This window comes from Diadema antillarum, unplaced genomic scaffold, assembly GCF_040938485.1.
Source record: "Diadema antillarum isolate AM-2024a unplaced genomic scaffold, OU_Dant_1.0 scf00000091, whole genome shotgun sequence".
Taxonomy (NCBI): domain Eukaryota; kingdom Metazoa; phylum Echinodermata; class Echinoidea; order Diadematoida; family Diadematidae; genus Diadema; species Diadema antillarum.
Window position 1 is genome coordinate 2,838,161 of NW_027270980.1, and position 19,583 is coordinate 2,857,743.

The window sequence follows — 19,583 nt, forward strand, 5'->3', positions numbered from 1 at the left end:
ATGACTTTTCTACGGGTCGACTTCATTTCCTTTTTAATTTCCTGCTCCCGAGAGGCCCACAGTTGATTCCAACCTTTCTGGTCGCTCAGCCGGATACTACGCCAAGGTAATTGCAAACAGGAGGGTTTTAAAGTAATAGGATTGATTAATTATGTTCTTTAGAAACATTGACTTTGCATATAGAGTGCGTATCAAAGAAAAAAATGATAATCCAACTTTGGAGGGCTACCATTTCATACTTGTCAGCTATGGAGAGCACAATGTTGTTTGTGAGGAAAGAGGAACTCTTCCCCCTTTCCACTGATACCTAATTATGTTGATAAAATGTCATGCTCGACTGAGCACATGAACTTTAAAGACAACTATGACAAATTGCACTTTTTCAAAGTTTGAATGTCACTCAAAAATTCTTATGAAAGGCTATAGTATTGTTGCATCATTCCATCCAATAATGAGTCCTGTGTTGAAGGCGTGTTCCACGAAGGCAGAATGAGAGGGGTTGTTTAAAGGGATGGGTACAGTACTGGTGGAGATGAGAATTGGGTTTTTAAGTTTTTGCGAGATACCAAGAAAACACTTATGATATAGTACAGAACATACCATTTTAAGAGGAATTCAAAGTTTATTTCATGAAAATCTGTTTGGGATGACAGAAACATCCAAAAACAAAGTAAAACAAAGCGATCGTAATAATTAAAGTGTGGGTCCCACACTTTATTAGAATCGCTCTTTTTTGGATATCTCAGCCATTTCAAGACCAATTTTCATCAAATAAACATTCCTCATAGAATTACATGCTCTTTCATATTTCATAAGAGATTTCTCATTATCTCACCAAAAAAATGTTAGAAACCTTAGATTAGGTGTCAACCAAAACTGTACGGTGCCTTTAACCTAAGGGCTCTTTATATGTTCCTTCAGTCGATCATGTAGAGTTCTGCCAGTTTTGTTTGTTTGTTTATTTGTTTGTTCGTTCGTTTGTTTGTTGTTTGTTTGTTTGTTGTTGTTTTTTTCTTGGGGGGGGGGGGTTGTTTGCTCGTTTTGGGGTTTTTTGGCCGAGAGAAGTAAAAGAGTCCATTTGGACAAAAAGAATCAAACCCACACTCAATAGGGATTCCGGATAGAGCCTGTCACCAATCTTCGGTTTAAAGATCAAGAAACAAGCAGGCAGTGCTAGAGAAACGGTGCAATCACTTGGCCTGAAGAAGTCCCCAGGAGTGGATGAAAGCTAGTCATCATATCACTGAAGGTTAGATATATGCCCGAATCTCCTATTGTATGATATCCCAAACTGATGACAGTTTTCTGCATCATCAAGAATTTTTTTTTTATTGCTACATGAAAAAATATCAATACGAACAACGAGAGAGAAAGAGAGAGAGAGAGAGAGAGAGAGAGAGATGGTAGCAGTGAAATCCTGTAAATTAGCTTTCTCCTTGTAAATCTGGTTAAGCCCTCAAATGAAAAAAAAACAGAAGGAAAAAGCCCCTCTAGGGCTTCTTACACTTGCAAATTTTTGTTTAGTCCCGTTGACCTTAGCCCCACCGTTGGTAACGGACTTTCCTTAGCCCACTTTCTGTTTACACCTGTTTTTGCCAAAGTGGGCTAGCCCCACCGATAATCCCGTACTATCTGGCCCTGCAAAAGAGCAGGTTTAGCACCGCAATTGCGGTGGCAAGCAAGCGAGTGTAAACAGAACGAAAAAATAATCCGAGGCTAAGCGACGGAAACGAAGTCCGAACCCCATTGACCAATCAGAAACGAGGTAATCAAGTGCTGCCGGTGCGTGCGTGTACTTGTACACAGCACAGCGTAATCATGAATATTCATGTGGTTTTGAAAGTATATACGGGACTAAGAAATACGAGTATAAAAAGGACAGTTTTCTTTTTAGCCCAGGACAGCTTACGGGATTTATTGGCGAGTGTAAAAAGCTGACAAAAATTGGTACGGGATAAACGATAGCCCTGGGTCAGAGAAAGTACGGGGTTAAGAAACACAAGTGTAAAAAGGGTTTCTGTTTATGTTAAGCCCCTTTTCCATTATGCCGTTCTCGCTACGATTTGACAATTTTCTCAGATCGAGAAGGATCGGGTAAAACCTGAGCCGATCTGGACTCAGTACGATGTTAAAACGCTTTAAGTATGCTGCAGTTACGACTAACATGCTCTTAAGCCCCCGTTCCACTATCACGATTTGGACCCCGATCTGTCCCGATCTAGCAGATCGGGAGAGAGCGGCAAAAGCGTACGGGGATCGGAAGCATCGTAGCAGCAGCGTGTGGAGGTCGGGGTTGGAGCGGGCAGTTTTTCAGATCGGGAAGAAATTTTGAACCGGTTCAAAATTTCTTCCCGATCTCCCCGATCAAAATTGACATATTTTTAATCGTACGGCAAGCGGGGAGAGCGTAGTGACAGCGTAAACGCAGCGGGGAGAGCGTAATGACGACGTAAACGCAGCGGGAAGAGCGTAACAAGGTCTTTCTGAGCGTAGTAACATCGGCACAAGAACGGGAAGCAATTTTAGCTGTAATTTTCGAAGAAGAAGAAGAGATGAAGAAAAAGAAGAGAAGAAAGCAGCGAAGCAGCTACCCAAAAGGCGAAGAAAGAGAGACTGCACGTGATGCTGAAAGAGGAGGAAGAGGACATAGCAGAATTTTGAAGAATATGAAATCATCTACAACTGGAGGAAGACGGACTATAAAAGCAAGGACATCAAGAAAAATCCTTCGAAAAATCAGCACGTCTTTGTTTATACAATGCATTGCTGCAAAAGAACCGTGAGTTGAGGAGGCTCTTCAAGTTCAAGTTCAAGTTGATTTATTTCACTTCACGTCTTCCAACAAACAAATAATAAAAAATACAAAGAAACACTCATATACACAGACGTCATGAAATCAGTACCACAATGCGATGAACAGAATAACATTGTAAAAGAGATACAGGCAAATCATCAACAGAGATACAAATAACAGTTACGTCACTGTGGTATGCATACAAAATATTGCTGGAAATGGAGGGGACTGCTAAAAAGCAGAGCTTGTAGTATCAGAATGCAGTCCCCTCATAGAGAAATATACATAATTGCAAAAAACAACAGCAACAAATTTCCCTAAGCGGTAGTAAAAAAAAGACAGACAGAGTAATACACACATACATGCACACACACGGACGCACATTAACAAACACATGGCGGCTCTCTTGTAAGGAAAAAATTGATGAGAGGATAGAAAGATATAGTAGTGAAGAAGGTAGTAAGTCCGAGGTGGACAAGGGGGGGGGGGGGAGAGGAGAGGGAAATGGTGGGTCATAACCCGGGCACTGGAGGCACAGAAGCACGGGCTCACTGATGAAGAAAGAGTAGTGAGAATAACGAAGCAACAACAACTTTGAAAATCAAAAGTAAAAAAAGAAGAATGAATCTTCGAGGTCCACAGTATATTTCTTCGGTTCTGCATGCTAATAAGTTGACTGACTGCTGACCCACAGTCGAATCGGGGTACATCGGGGCACATCGGGCACTTTTCAGCTCTCTGAACGGGGTAAGAGCGTGATAAGATCGTATAGATCGTTCAGAGCGTAGATACAGCGTGCATTGATCGGATAACATCGGCAACATCGCACTAACAGCGTAGCTACATCGTTCTAAAGCGTACCGGCAGCGGCAGAGATCGCTATGTCTAATTCCCGATCATCGTAGTAAGAGCGTAGCAAGCACTTGGTAGTCGTAACTGCAGCGTACTTAGAGCGTTCTAACATCGTACTGTGTCCAGATCGGCTCAGGTTTTACCCGATCCTTCCCGACCTGAGAAAATTGTCAAATCGTAGCGAGAACGGCATAGTGGAACGGGGGCTTTACTACGATGATCGGGAATGAGGCATTACGATCTCTGCCGCTGCAGCTACGCTTTAGAACGATGTCGCTACGCTGTCAGTGCGATGTTGCCGATGTTATCCGATCGATGCACGCTGTATCTACGCTCTGAACGATCTATACGATCTTATCACGCTGTCACCCCGTTCAGAGAGCTAATAAGTGCCCGATGTGCCCCGATGTACTCCGATTCGACTGTCGATCTGCAGTCAGTCAACTTATTAGCATGCAGAACCGAAGAAATATACTGTATACCTTGAAGAGGCTCCTCAACTTCTGGTTCTTTTGCAGCAATGCATTGTTATAAACAAAGACGTGCTGATTTTCCTAAGGCTTTTTCTTGATGTCCTCATTGCTTTTATAGTCCGTCGTCCTCCAGTTGTAGATGATTTCATAATCTTCAGAATTCTGCCATGTCCTCTTCTTCCCCTTTAGGCATCACGTGCAGTCTCTCTTTCTTCGCCTTTTTGGTAGCTGCTCTGCTGCTTTCTTCTCTTCTTTTTCTTCATCTCTTCTCCTTCTTCGAAAATTTGAGCTCCTTCTTCTTCATGTTCTGCCCTGACAGGTGCAGCGACAATGCCATCCTCCTCCTCAACAGTTTTACCTCTCGATCTCCTTGATCTTCTTCTGGCAGACATTTTTGTGTAAGTTTTCTTCCCGTTCTTGTGCCGATGTTACTACGCTCAGAAAGACCTTGTTACGCTCACCCCGTTGCGTTTACGATGTCACTACGCTCTCCCCGCTGCGTTTACGCTATCACTACGCTCTCCCCGCTTGCCGTACGATTGAAAATAGGTCAATTTTGATCGGGGAGATCGGGAAGAAATTTTGAACAGGTTCAAAATTTCTTCCCGATCTGAAAAAATGCCCGCTCCAACCCCGACCTCCACACGCTGCTGCTACGATGCTTCCGATTCCCGTACGCTTTTGCCGCTCTCTCCCGATCTGCTAGATCGGGACAGATCGGGGTCCAGATCGTGATAGTGGAACGGGGGCTTTAAGTTTACAGAAAATAAAGGTCTTTGTATTTTTGTATTAGAATAAACCAGACAATGAATCCTTTTACCTTCCTGCTATTATTTCCCATTTTGCCACACCAATGCATTGACCCATACAAAAAAAAAGACCTCAGTGAATAAACACACAAGTGTAATCACATACACACACACACACGCATACACACATAATGTACATTACTTCATAGCTGACGCAGACTCATTATTATCCCCCTCTCAGTTGAAGCAAATGTCGTTTCACTTTATTTATTCATGTTATTTTTTTTATTGCTACATAAAAAAGAACACAATTCGAACAACAAGAGAGAGAGAGAGAGTTAGAAGCAGTGAAATCCACTAAATTAACTTTCTCCTAGTAAACTGGTTAATCCCTCAAATGATCAAAAGTGAAAGCCCCTCTATTAATTTGATGTTACAGAAAATGAGGGTCTTGGTATTTTTGTAGAAGTATAATCCAGACAATAAATCCTTTTACCTTCCTGCGATTCTTTCCCATTTTGCCACACCAATGCACTGACCCAACACACAAACATCCGTACACACACACACACACACACACACTTACTCATTCACTCGATTCCGGTTATTCTTGCTCCTATTTTCAATCTACTAATGGGTGTATTCTTGACTACCCTGATTTTTTTAAAGCTAGAAATCAAAGCAGTTCATGCTAGTATGATACATCTAAAAAAATGCACAGTCAAATCATTTCATGACATGCATTCTTCGTTTTCATGGTCTATAAAAGTCATAATCAACGTATTCCATTGAGCTATAGCTCATCATGTGTTCCAGGGTAATAGTAAAATCGGTGAATAACACTTCCAGAGAAAATCTATTCCATATCATTTTATCTTCAGATATCTTTTGTTCAGGGCTGGTCTGTTCACCGCATACATCTTTTGTTGAGCGCACATCTGTTCGTCTCATGTACTGTATTTGATTCTATTCAAAATGAAAGCAAGTAATATTTCGAGGAAAAAAAAACATCTAATACACCTGGGTCAGCGAGACAAAATAAGTAAAGTTTGTGTCGAGTGAATGACGATTTTGGTTGACATAAATAGAGAGATGAGTTGTGTAGGATACAGTCATGTGGTTTTCTTCCAACGGCACTGCCAAATTGGAATGACCTGCAATGCAAAGATCGATAATGACGTAGAATTGAACAGGGATGTTAACGTCCATGTAAATTTCTCAGACTAAATCTCATGCCTTTTTAGCTCACCTGAGCCAAAGGCTCAAGTGAGCTACTGTATTGCGATCGCTCTTCGTCCGGCGTCCGTCATCCGTCGTGCGTAAACTTTTTACATTTCTTCTTCTTCTCGAGAACCCCAGGACCGAGTTTCACCAAACTTTGCAGGTAGCATCCCTAGGGGGATAGGATCTCAATTTGTTCAAATGGGCACCATGCCCCGCCGGGGGGGGGGGGGGGGAGGGGGGGGCAGAGGGGCCCAAACCCCCAAAATATAGGAATCTTAAAAACTCTTCTTCTCTAGAACCAGAAGTGATAGAGCTAAGCTAATACTATGAGTTAGTACATTGATGACTGTAGTTTCAAGTTTGTTCATGGTGGAATCGGGGGTGCCCCCCCCCCCCCCGGGACCCAGGGGAAGGGGGTGGGGAGGGGTCCTAATAGGGCCCAAATTGTATATTTTTATCTTTTTCTTGAAAATACCGAAATAAATTTTCACCAAACTTGACAAGTATAAGCATCCCTAGAGAGATAGAATCTCATTCCCATCATATGGACACCATGCCCCACCTGGAGGGCCCCAAGGGGCCTAAATTTGGGCCTAATTTGTAGATTCTCATCTTTTTCTTGAAAACCCCACGATGAATTTTTACCAAACTTGGCAGGTAGCATCCCTACGGGATAGAATCTCAATTCCATCAAATGGGCACCATGTTCCACCTGGGGGCCCCCAGGGGGCCCAACCCACCCCCAGTAAGTAATGTTTAAAGATTTTCTCTAGAACCAGAAGTAATTGAGCTATGTTAATACAATGAGTCAGTATATTGATGACTGTTGTTTCAAGTTTGTTCATGGCAGAATCAGGGGTGCCCTCCCCCCCCCCCCCCACACCTTGGGACCCAAGGGAGTGGGTGGAATTGGTCCAAATGGGGATGTAAATTGTACATGTTCATAATCGTTGAAATCCCCTTGATGAATATGCACCAAACTTGACAGGGAGCATGCCAGGGGGTTAAGATCTCAATTTGTTCAACAGAGCACCATGCTCCCCTTTGGGGACCCGAGGGGGCCTAATCCTCTCCCCCCCCCCCCAAACATTAAGGAATATTTACAATTCTTCTCTAGAACCAGACTTGATGATAAAGCAAAGTTACTTTGAGTTTGTATATTGATAACTTGTTTTATACTGTTTAAACCATTCCTTTTTTATTTTGTAGACATATTTGATCTTTAATTTGTAAAGCATTTTATATTTAATTTCATATGTCTTGAATATTATTTATATTTCACATTGTTCATTTAATTTGTTAATTATATATTTTAAATTGATTTTTAATTGATTTTACCCTTAATAAATATGATTTCATTCAATAAGATGATTCAGTACATGTATAGATTTTAAAATTTCTTTTCAGTTATTGTTTTATTTATCGTTTTTGTATTTCTTAAATCTGTTAGATTGTTATAACCATATTTGATTAACAATTGGTAAACTATTGTATGATTCATTTTCTTTATTTAATGTTTCAGACTTTATTTTTACATTTATTTTGTCTAATTTATTTGTTAATTTCTTTGTTTTCATTTGACCACTGTACAAAATCTTATACATCTTGTTTTTTCCCCAGTTTACTGTTATGTATAGAGTTATCATACGTTTGTATTTGTTCATTGTTTTGTATACGTTGTATTTTTACATGTATGTGGACCCCTTTGGAAATCAGTCTTGAGCTGAAAGGGCTATCCACCCTATGAATGGAAATGAATAAATAAATAAAATAAATAACTGTAGTTCCAAGTTTGTTCATTGCAGTGCGCCCCCCCCCCCTCCCCCAACTCGGGCGGGGGGGGGGGGGATCCAAACGCACCTCCGAAATTAAGGAATAAGTGATAGGGCTTTAAGTTTGTTTGTTTGTTTGTTTCTTTTTCAAAACTGCATAGTCCAACATTTACAGTGTACCTTGCAGGTATTTTTACCAGTGTGAGGCCACATGCAAATGGACACCATGCCCCAGCTCTAAAAGCTACCCCACCACAAGTTTCCAATGTTCTCAGGTGAGAGTCTGCCAGAATGCATGGAAGGGGAACTTGCGATGTTAAAAAGCTTGTTAAAAAGCATCATGCTTCGTCCCACATGATATCGTCAAGGCCATGCGTTCGGATGTTGACTCGCGTTGGCATAAAGCGATGGTGATCCATCGGAGAGGCCATGGCGCATCAATAGAGAAATCTCTAATATTTACCACCTTTTCTTTTGCATTTTTGCTATCAACGTGATTAAATTAACTGAAAGCGTACGTATCTTCAACCTTGCATGCCTCATCATACCGTTGTGCATGGTTGGATACTGTAAAACGACTACAGGGTTCCTCTCCAAATGGCCTGCTGTCTCTGTCAGCTTCTCATCGTCAATAGGTACCGCTATTCATATTCCTTGTGGGATGATTATTATTTATGTGGATAAACCTAGAATGATATAATGACTATGAAACTATGAAACTATAAAGATATTTAGGAGTAACGAAAAACACGAGACCCAGGTGTCTGTTACTGTTCACTCGAGTATCGCAAGTTCGCCTTCCACGTATTCCTGCGGACTATTACCTATAAGACACAGCAAACTTGGGGGAGGGGGGAGGGAGACACACTTGAAATAGTGTCCGCCTAGTTCATAGAAAATTTGACAATGCGTTTTAAAGGGACTTTACATTACTGGTTGAGGTGAGGATTCAGTAAATTGTTTGTAACAACAACATGAAATGTTAAAGAGCATACAATTCTAGGAGGAATTAAAAGTTTATTTGATGAAAATCGGTATCGAAATGACTAAGATATCTAAAAACAGGGTAAAACAAAGAGATCCTAATAAAAGCTGTGGCCTGTCAATTTTATTAGGATCGGTTATTTTTTATAGATATCTGAGCCATTTCAAGGCCAATTTTCATCAAATAATGTTGAATCCTTCTTGAGATTACATGTTCTTTCATACTTTAAAAGAGGTTTCTCATTATCTCACCAAAAAAAAAAATGTTATAAACCTGAATCCTCACCTCAACCATGTACGTGTACTGTACAGTCCCTTTAAAAAGAGAATCTAAGTGTGAAAATGAGCACTCGATTACGTCCCGGGTTCGAAGTGGGTCACCCCGGGATCTGCCACACACAAACTTAAAAGGACAACTATTGTGTTTACTCAAGAGTATCCATAGTCTTGTTTTATTGAAGGGTTTTGTGTTTTGTGGAGATTGTCTTTGTTCTTTTTTAAGAGAGAAAGAGAGAGGGGAGAGGGGGGGGGATTATCTAATTAGGGGTTCTGGGATCCGAGGGGGTGAGGACATGGTTCCTATTAATACTAATAATTCTATCTACCTATATAGCCATAATTACTGCAAAGTTTGGTGACAATTCAATCTTACTATGTCTTTTCAAGAAGAAGATGGAAATGTTGAAAGTACGCACAATGTAGCCCCCCCCCCCCCCCCCATCCCCTGCGGGTCTGCTATAAATAAACTTAAAACTATATTATGATAGTCACCAGGCTTCTTTTTTTTTTACTCATAGAAATGAGCCATCTCTTCTGGTTCTAGAGAAGATTATGTATTCCTTAATGTTGGGGTTTTGCCACCCCCCCCCCCCCCACACACACATACAACCCCCAAGTGGGGAATGTCCCCCATTCGTACATATTCTGTGATCCTGGCCATGACCGTACCGTATACCCTCCTGTTCCGCAGCCCCTTGTATATAGTATGCTATACTTTTAGTTATCAATGCATGTGTACCCAGTGATATTTGGTCGCCCCTGAGTGATAATCGATTTCCGCTCGATTGTTAAAGTCAGCAAAATGGCATAATCAATATTAAATTTTACCTTCAGCACATTCTATCAACCGTAAAGCATAAGGATACCTGAGCGAATAGTCTACCTCTTGCCTCATGACCAATCAACACTGGCAGGGCTCTAAGGTATTATCAGATCGTCATTGTCTTTTATGGAGAAATACTGTTGCTATCCTATTTCCTTGAATTGCAGGCTACAAACTTCGCAGAAGCTTAGTATTAGTTACCCTGTCATGTACAACATGTTAGCCTTTCGTTCAAATGTGATCCAAGTGTCCGGTTATGGAACTGACAGTGCATGTTCAACAATCAATCATCTTCAAGAGTAGATGAATTGCTTTTCTGCAGACTGAGCATTTTAGTTTTAACACTACACTGGACTTTTGAAATTAGAGCAAGATGTTTGAGGACAAGCGTGTTGTGTGTAGCACAATATCAAACTAATAATCAAGATGTACACATTGTTATTGTCTTTCAAATAACAGCCTAGTCATACCTTGAGTTTCCTTAAAACCAGTACAGTCACCTTTATTCCCATTATATTTTGATGGTCCTCCACTTGAATATATCACTATAATTTTGTTCCCTCAAACCCTTTTCTTTTTCGTTTATATACTGTACATGTACTGACGTGAACACAATTAAGCGAGAGGAAAATACCTGGAGGATGACGGATGACGGATGACGGCCGATGTTATTGAACAATATAAGCCATGCATTAAAAGATAATTGCGGGGAGTATCCCGATAGGTTTCAGGATAGAATGGCTGTCTCGAAGGTAAACCGTAAAGGTATATACACTATTGAAATAAAAAGGTGTGAAAACAAATTATACAATCTAATCTTCATTATTGGTAATTTGCATTTGGGGAATGTGTCACCATGCCACAATACAAAATTCAACATTATTTACACTTGCTAAGCGCAATGAAAGCGCACTATTAAAGACTTACCTCTTTTAAACAGGGGAGTAATGTTACCCCATCAATGTGATGACAGTAACAAATCAAGGGAATATGTTCTTTTCATTAGGTGATACGCTATCAGCGTATCACCTATTGTGATTGTCAAAATCTCTCTTTATTAGGTGATACGCTATCAGCGTATCACCTATTGTGATTGTCAAAATCTCTCTTTATTTCTTTTTATTAGGTGATACGCTATCAGCGTATCACCTATTGTGATTGTCAAAATCTCTCTTTATTAGGTGATACGCTATCAGCGTATCACCTATTGTGATTGTCAAAATCTCTCTTTATTTCTTTTTAGGTGATACGCTATCAGCGTATCACCTATTGTGATTGTCAAAATCTCTCTTTATTAGGTGATACGCTATCAGCGTATCACCTATTGTGATTGTCAAAATCTCTCTTTATTAGGTGATACGCTTTTAGCGTATCACCTATTGTGTTTGTCAAAATCTTCCTTTCTTTCTTTTTATTCTTCTTTCTTTCTGGCACATTTTGTGTCGTGAATATCTCAACATTGACATGACGGAATAACATGACATTTTCAGTCAACATGTCTCATGACAATATCTAGCCACAATAAGGTTTTCATGACAGTAACGTATCTATGACGTCATCTAGGCGCCATTTTGTGATTTTCGGACATGTTACATGATCGATCATAACTTCATAACTAAAGGACATTTCTGTATCAATTTCGGTGGACATAAAGTTCAGGTCACGCTCTATCTTACTTTGTAATGCTAATTACCAAGGAGATCTTTACGCGCGCGTACGCGCGCGTCAAACTTTTTAAAGGCTCAAAACAACTTCCCAATGGGAAATCTCGAAGTTTCAGACAATTTTAAGCGTTCCGCGCGTAGGCGTCTGTCCGCGTATTTTCGCGCGCAGTGCGCGTAAGCAACATGAAAATGCACATTTTTTGACAGATTTGGATTCCTGATACATTAAGTAACAATATCCATTGATTTTTGATCAATTTTGACCTATAACAAAGGAATGCGCTGGCGTCAAAGTTGAAATTTCGTGTGCGCGTCTATGTGGAAATATAGCGAAAAACATGTCTTTGTTTATTTCGCCACAGCTCTTTAAAACGTCAGGTGACCCTATGTTTTTATTGCATATTACAAAAGCATATGAATTGAAAATAACGTTTCAAGTACCAATATTTCCCTTAATACATTATGACGTCATCATATCATCATCTGAAATCAAAAAAGTGGAATTAATTTTTTTGAGGTACTGTTTCTGACATTCATTTGCTCGTATCTCTGTTGTTTAAGCTAAATATTATCCCAAATTCAGATATGTTGTACTTTGAACATTTGCCTTTCAAGTCCATGTCATAGTTTTGAAATTTGATGACGTCATCATGCTTTAAATTGTGTTTAAAGGTAAAGATGCAAAATCGTACAAGTTTACGTGTTATGTCTATGGGAGGTGATTTTTTTAGAAACCATGCATTGACTTGACAACGTTTAAGCACCTTTATCTCAGCTGATTTTGCTTCATTTCCTTTGAAACTTAAGTATGTTGTAGATGTGACAATAAGCTGCAGTAATCATGCATTTTATTCTTTGAAATCTCCTCATGAGGTTGACAATTTTGCAATTTAAAACTGAAAATGAGAATGGAATGCGGACCAAACGATTCCTGATTCATCTTTCACGTACATAAGTTTACGTTCCTCTAATTTTCTCGTCGAGACGCATGGCCGAGTGGTTAGAGGCGTCGTCTTAGAAACGTGAGGTTGCACACGTATGGGTTCGATCCTCACAAGAGCACGAAAGAATATAATTTTTATTTTTACTTTTTTTCTTCAATGGAGTACCACACCTTCGTCCATGTAGAAATCACGTTTGCATGTAAACACACCTATACGCACACACTCACACAGTATACCTTTGTTTTGCGTTGGAGACTGCATTACTTCGACTGCTGCAAAACTTTGCAGGCTGGGCTTTCAAACTGATATAGTATATTGTAATAAAATGAAATTTGTTCATATCAATTCAGTAACACAATGTAGTCGTGGTTACTTTGTGCTGATTTATACATGTAACAAGCTATACATTGTAAAAAAGGTATTCAGTCTTCTGTATTGATGATTATTTGTCAATTAGTGGTTTTTGTGGAGTTTCAGATAGTGATAAAAAGTATGGATGATAAGTGCAGCGATACTTCCTACAGTTAGTTCAAAGTTGTGTTACAGATGTTTGATACATACATTTAGCATTGTGTGTGTATATATACGTGTGTATACAGGTTGGCCATATGACACATTCTAGACAATTAATCTTAATTGATTAGCAAACGTTATCAGCTATGGAATTGAATATGGTACTAATGTATGATGTTAATGATTCTAATTAAACTGTGACGAGTTTAAAGGGATAGCATAACTGTGTGTAAAAATAAGGCAACTATAAGGAAATTTTAGGGCAATTTGATAACCATGCCTATAATAATTTCATACAGGTACTAATGCCTGCCTCATATTCGTGTGATAGATTGTCATGTCAATAGCAAACTGACAACGTACGATGAATGTGTTATACATTGAACAACTGTCTTTCAAGTCCATAACGTTCCTCATATTTTCCCGTCGAGACGTGTGGCCGAGTAGTTAAAGGCGACGTCTCAGAGACGTGAGGTTGCGGGTTCGAACCCCACAAGATCACGAAACAAAATACTTAGCTACTTTACTGTTTTTTTTCTTCAATTTTGTATTACATATTCGTCCATGTAGAAATCACGTTCGTATATAAACGCACCTATACACACACACAGACACACACACACGCCATATCCCTCTTTTTTTGTGTGTTGGAGACCACATTGCTTCGACTGCAGCAAATTTTGCAGGTTGACTTTGTCAAACCGATCATAGTATGTAATGACGACGACTGAGGTGTTGTACTTTGAACAATTGTCTTTCAAGACGATGTCATTGTTTTGTAATTTGATGACGTCATTACACTGAAAATTGTGATTAAAGGCAAGGTATCAAAACCAGCCGATTATAGGTTTTATGTCTGCGGGACGTATTTTTCCCAAGTTGCCAGAAATGGCATAGCGACCTCAGTCGTTACAAGGCCGCTTTTCCGTCTAGCAATGCAATACATGTTCACGCGGCCACGATTGTTGAGTGGGCATTGACTTTTTCCCCCTGTAATATCTATACATTTCTTTTTTGCCTTACCATTTCCGGGGATGTCCCGTGGCCGAGTGGTTAGAGAAACGGTTTTGCATGCACGCTCAATATAACTTCAAGGTGCCTATATCACATTCTTTTCTTTGTCGATCACAGATGACCGACACCTGATGACCCCAAGCGTATCACCTAACTCGTCAGCGTGACGAGTTTCATATCTCGTTTCTTTTTATTCTTCTTTCTTTCTGGACAATTTTGTGTCATCAATATCTCAAGAATGACATTACGGAATAACATGACATTTTCAGGGAACATGTCTCATGACAATATCTAGCCACAATAAGGTTTTCATGACAGTAACATATCTATGACGTCGTCTAGGCGCCATTTTGTGATTTTTGGACCATGTTACATGATCGATCATAACTTCATAACTAAAGGTCATTTCTGTATCATTTTTTGTGGACATAAAGTTCAGGTCACGTTCTATCTTACTTCTTTTGATGCTAATTACCTAGGACATCATTAAGTGCGCGTAAGCGCGCGTCAAAATTTTAAAAGGCTCAAAACAACTTTCCAATGGGAAATCTCGAAGTTTCAGACAATTTTATGCGTTTCAAACAATTTTGCGCGTGCGCGTCCGTCCGCGCATTTTCGCGCGCACAGCGCGTCAGCAACATGAAAATACACTTTTTTTGACAGATTTGGATTCCTGATACTTTGAGCAACAATATCCATTGATTTCTAATCGATTCCTACAAATAACAAAGCAATGCACTTGCGTCAAAGTTCAAATTTCGCCTGCGCGTCTATGTGCAAATATAGTGAAAAAACATGTCTTTGTTTATTTCGCCATAGCTCTTTAAAACGTCAGGTGACCCTATGTTTTTATTGCATATTACAAAAGCATATAAATTGGACTTGACGTTTCAAGTATCATTATTTCCATAATTACATTATGACGTCATCATATCGTCATCTGAAATCAAAAAAGTGGAATTAATTTTTTTGAGGTACTGTTTCTGACATTCATTTGCTCGTATCTCTGTTGTTTAAGCTCAATATTATCCCAAATTCAGATATGTTGTACTTTGAACATTTGCCTTTCAAGTCCATGTCATGGTTTTGAAATTTGATGACGTCATCATGCTTTAAATTGTGTTTAAAGGTAAAGACGCAAAATCGGACAAGTTTACGTGTATTGTCTATGGGAGGTGATTTTTTTAGAAACCATGCATTGACTTGACAACGTTTAAGCACCTTTATCTCAGCTGATTTTGCTTCATTTCCTCTGAAACTTATTTATGTTGTAGATGTGACAATAAGCTGCAGTAATCATGCATTTTATTCTTTGAAATCTCCTCATGAGGTTGACAATTTTGCAATTTAAAACTGAAAATGAGAATGGAATGCGGACCAAACGATTCGTGATTCATCTTTCACGTACATAAGCTTACGTTCCTCTAATTTTCTCGTCGAGACGTATGGCCGAGTGGTTAGAGGCGTCGTCTTAGAAACGTGAGGTTGCACACGTACGGGTTCGATCCTCACAAGAGCACGAAAGAAAATAATAATTTTTTTTTAACTTTTTTTCTTCAATGGAGTACTACACCTTCGTCCATGTAGAAATCACGTTTGCATGTAAACACACCTATACGCACACACTCACACAGTATACCTTTGTTTTGCGTTGGAGACTGCATTACTTCGTCTGCTGCAAAATTATAGTTTTGCAGGTTGGGCTTTTCAAACTGATACAGTATACTGTAACAAAATGAAATTTGTTCATATCAATTCAGTAACACAATGTAGTCGTGGTTACTTTGTGCTGATTTATACATGTAACAAGCTATACATTGTAAAAAAGGTATTCAGTCTTCTGTATTGATGATTATTTGTCAATTAGTGGTTTTTGTGGAGTTTCAGATAGTGATAAAAAGTATGGATGATAAGTGCAGCGATAATTCCTATAGTTAGTTCAAAGCTGTGTTACAGATGTTTGATACATACATTTAGCATTGTGTGTGTGTATATACGTGTGTATACAGGTTGGCCATATGACACATTCTAGACAATTACTCTTAATTGATTAGCAAACGTGATCAGCTATGGAACTGAATATGGTACTAATGTATGATGTTAATGATTCTAATTAAACTGTGACGAGTTTAAAGGGATAGCGTAACTGTGTGTAAAAATAAGGCAATTATAAGGATATTTTAGCACAATTTGATAACCATGCCTATAATAATTTCATACAGGTACTAATGCCTCCCTCATATTCATGTGATAGATCGTCATGTCAATAGCAAACTGACAACGTATGATGAATGTGTTATATATTGAACAACTGTCTTTCAAGTCCATAACGTTCCCCATATTTTCCCGTCGAGACGTGTCGCCGAGTGGTTAAAGGCGACGTCTCAGAGACGTGAGGTTGCGGGTTCGAACCTCACAAGATCACGAAACAAAATACTTAGCTACTTTACTGTTTTTTTTTCTTCAATTTTGTATTACATATTCGTCCATGTAGAAATCACGTTCGTATATAAACGCACCTATACACACACACAGACACACACACACGCCATATCCCTCTTTTTTGTGTGTTGGAGACCACATTGCTTCGACTGCAGCAAAATTTTGCAGGTTGACTTTGTCAAACCGATCATAGTATGTAATGACGACGACTGAGGTGTTGTACTTTGAACAATTTTCTTTCAAGACCATGTCATTGTTTTGTAATTTGATGACGTCATTACACTGAAAATTGTGATTAAAGGCAAGGTATCAAAACCAGCCGATTATAGGTTTTATGTCTGCGGGACGTATTTTTCCCAAGTTGCCAGAAATGGTATAGCGACCTCAGTCGTTACAAGGCCGCTTTTCCGTCTAGCAATGCAATAGATGTTCACACGGCCGCGTTAGTTGAGTGGGCATTGACTTTCCCCCCGTTATATCTATACATTGTTGTTGTTTTTCTGTCTTACCATTTCCGTGGATGACCCGTGGCCGAGTGGTTACAGAAACGGTTTCGCATGCACGCTCAATATAACTTCAAGGTGCCTATATCACATTCTTTTCTTTGTCGATCGCAGATGACCGTCATCTGATGACCACAAGCGTATCACCTAACTCGTCCTCAATGTGACGAGTTTTCATGTCTCGTTAGGTGATACGCTATCAGCGTATCACCTATTGTGATTGTCAAAATCTCTCTTTATTTCTTTTTATTCTTCTTTCTTTCTGGACAATTTTGTGTCATCAATATCTCAAGAATGACATTACGGAATAACATGACATTTTCAGGGAACATGTCTCATGACAAAATCTAGCCACAATAAGGTTTTCATGACAGTAACATATCTATGACGTCATCTAGGCGCCATTTTGTGATTTTCGGACCATGTTACATGATCGATCATAACTTCATATCTAAAGGTCATGTCTGTATCATTTTCGGCGGACATTAAGTTCAGGTCACGCTCTATCATACATTTTAATGCTAATTACCTAAGACATTATTACGCGCGCGTACGCGCGCGTCAAACTTTTAAAAGGCTCAAAACAACTTACCAATGGGAAATCTCGAAGTTTCAGACAATTTTAAGCGTTTCGCGCGTTCGCGTCCGTCCGCACATTTTCGCGCGTAGTGCGCGTAAGCAAACTGAAAATGCACATTTTTTTGACAGATTTGGATTCCTGATACATTAAGTAACAATATCCATTGATTTCCGATCAATTTTGACCTATAACAAAGGAATGCGTTGGCGTCAAAGTTGAAATTTCGTGTTCGCGTCTATGTGGAAATATAGCGAAAAACATGTCTTTGTTTATTTCGCCATAGCTCTTTAAAACGTCAGGTGACCCTATGTTTTTATTGCATATTACAAAAGCATATGAATTGAAAATAACGTTTCAAGTATCAATATTTCCCTAAATATATTATGACGTCATCATATCATCATCTGAAATCAAAAAAGTGGAATTAATTTTTTTGAGGTACTGTTTCTGACATTCATTTGCTCGTATCTCTGTTGTTTAAGCTCAATATTATCCCAAATTCAGATATGTTGTACTTTGAACATTTGCCTTTTAAGTCCATGTCATGGTTTTGAAATTTGATGACGTCATCATACCTTAAATTGTGATTAAAGGTAAAGATGCAAAATCGGACAAGTTTACGTGTTATGTCTATGGGAGGTGATTTTTTTTAAAACCATGCATTGACTTCACAACGTTTAAGCACCTTTATCTCAGCTGATTTTGCTTCATTTCCTCTGAAACTTAAGTATGTTGTAGCTGAGACAATAAGCTTCAGTAATCATGCATTTCATTTTTTGAAATCTCATCATCAGGTTGACAATTTTGCAGTTTAAAACTGAAAATGAGAATGGAATGTGGACAAAACGATTCCCGATTCAGCTTTCACATACATAAGTTTACGTTCCTCATATTTTCTCGCCGAGACGTATGGCCGAGTGGTTAAAGGCGACGTCTCAGAGACGTGAGGTTGCGGGTTCGAACCCCACAAGATCACGAAACAAAATACTTAGCTATTTTACTTTTTTTCTTCAATTTTGTATTACATATTCGTCCATGTAGAAATCACGTTCGTATATAAACGCACCTATACACACACACAGACACACAGACACACGCCATATCCCTCTTTTTTGTGTGTTGGAGACCACATTGCTTCGACTGCAGCAACATTTTGCAGGTTGACTTTGTCAAACCGATCATAGTATGTAATGACGACGACTGAGGTGTTGTACTTTGAACATTTGTCTTTCAAGACCATGTTATTGTTTTGTACTTTGATGACGTCATCACACTGAAAATTGTGATTAAAGGCAAGGTATCAAAACCAGCCGATTATAGGCTTTATGTCTACGGCGCGTATTTTTCCCAAGTTGCCAGAAATGGCATAGCGACATCAGTCGTTACAAGGCCGCATTTCCGTCTAGCAATGCAATACATGTTCACGCGGCCACGATTGTTGAGTGGGCATTGACTTTTTCCCCCTGTAATATCCATACATTTCTTTTTTGCCTTACCATTTCCGGGGATGTCCCGTGGCCGATTGGTTAGAGAAACGGTTTTGCATGCACGCTCAATATAACTTCAAGGTGCCTATATCACATTCTTTTCTTTGTCAATCACAGATGACCGACACCTGATGACCCCAAGCGTATCACCTAACTCGTCAGCGTGACGAGTTTCATATCTCGTTTCTTTTTATTCTTCTTTCTTTCTGGACAATTTTGTGTCATCAATATCTCAAGAATGACATTACGGAATAACATGACATTTTCAGGGAACATGTCTCATGACAAAATCTAGCCACAATAAGGTTTTCATGACAGTAACATATCTATGACGTCATCTAGGCGCCATTTTGTGATTTTCGGACCATGTTACATGATCGATCATAACTTCATATCTAAAGGTCATGTCTGTATCATTTTCGGCGGACATTAAGTTCAGGTCACGCTCTATCATACATTTTAATGCTAATTACCTAAGACATTATT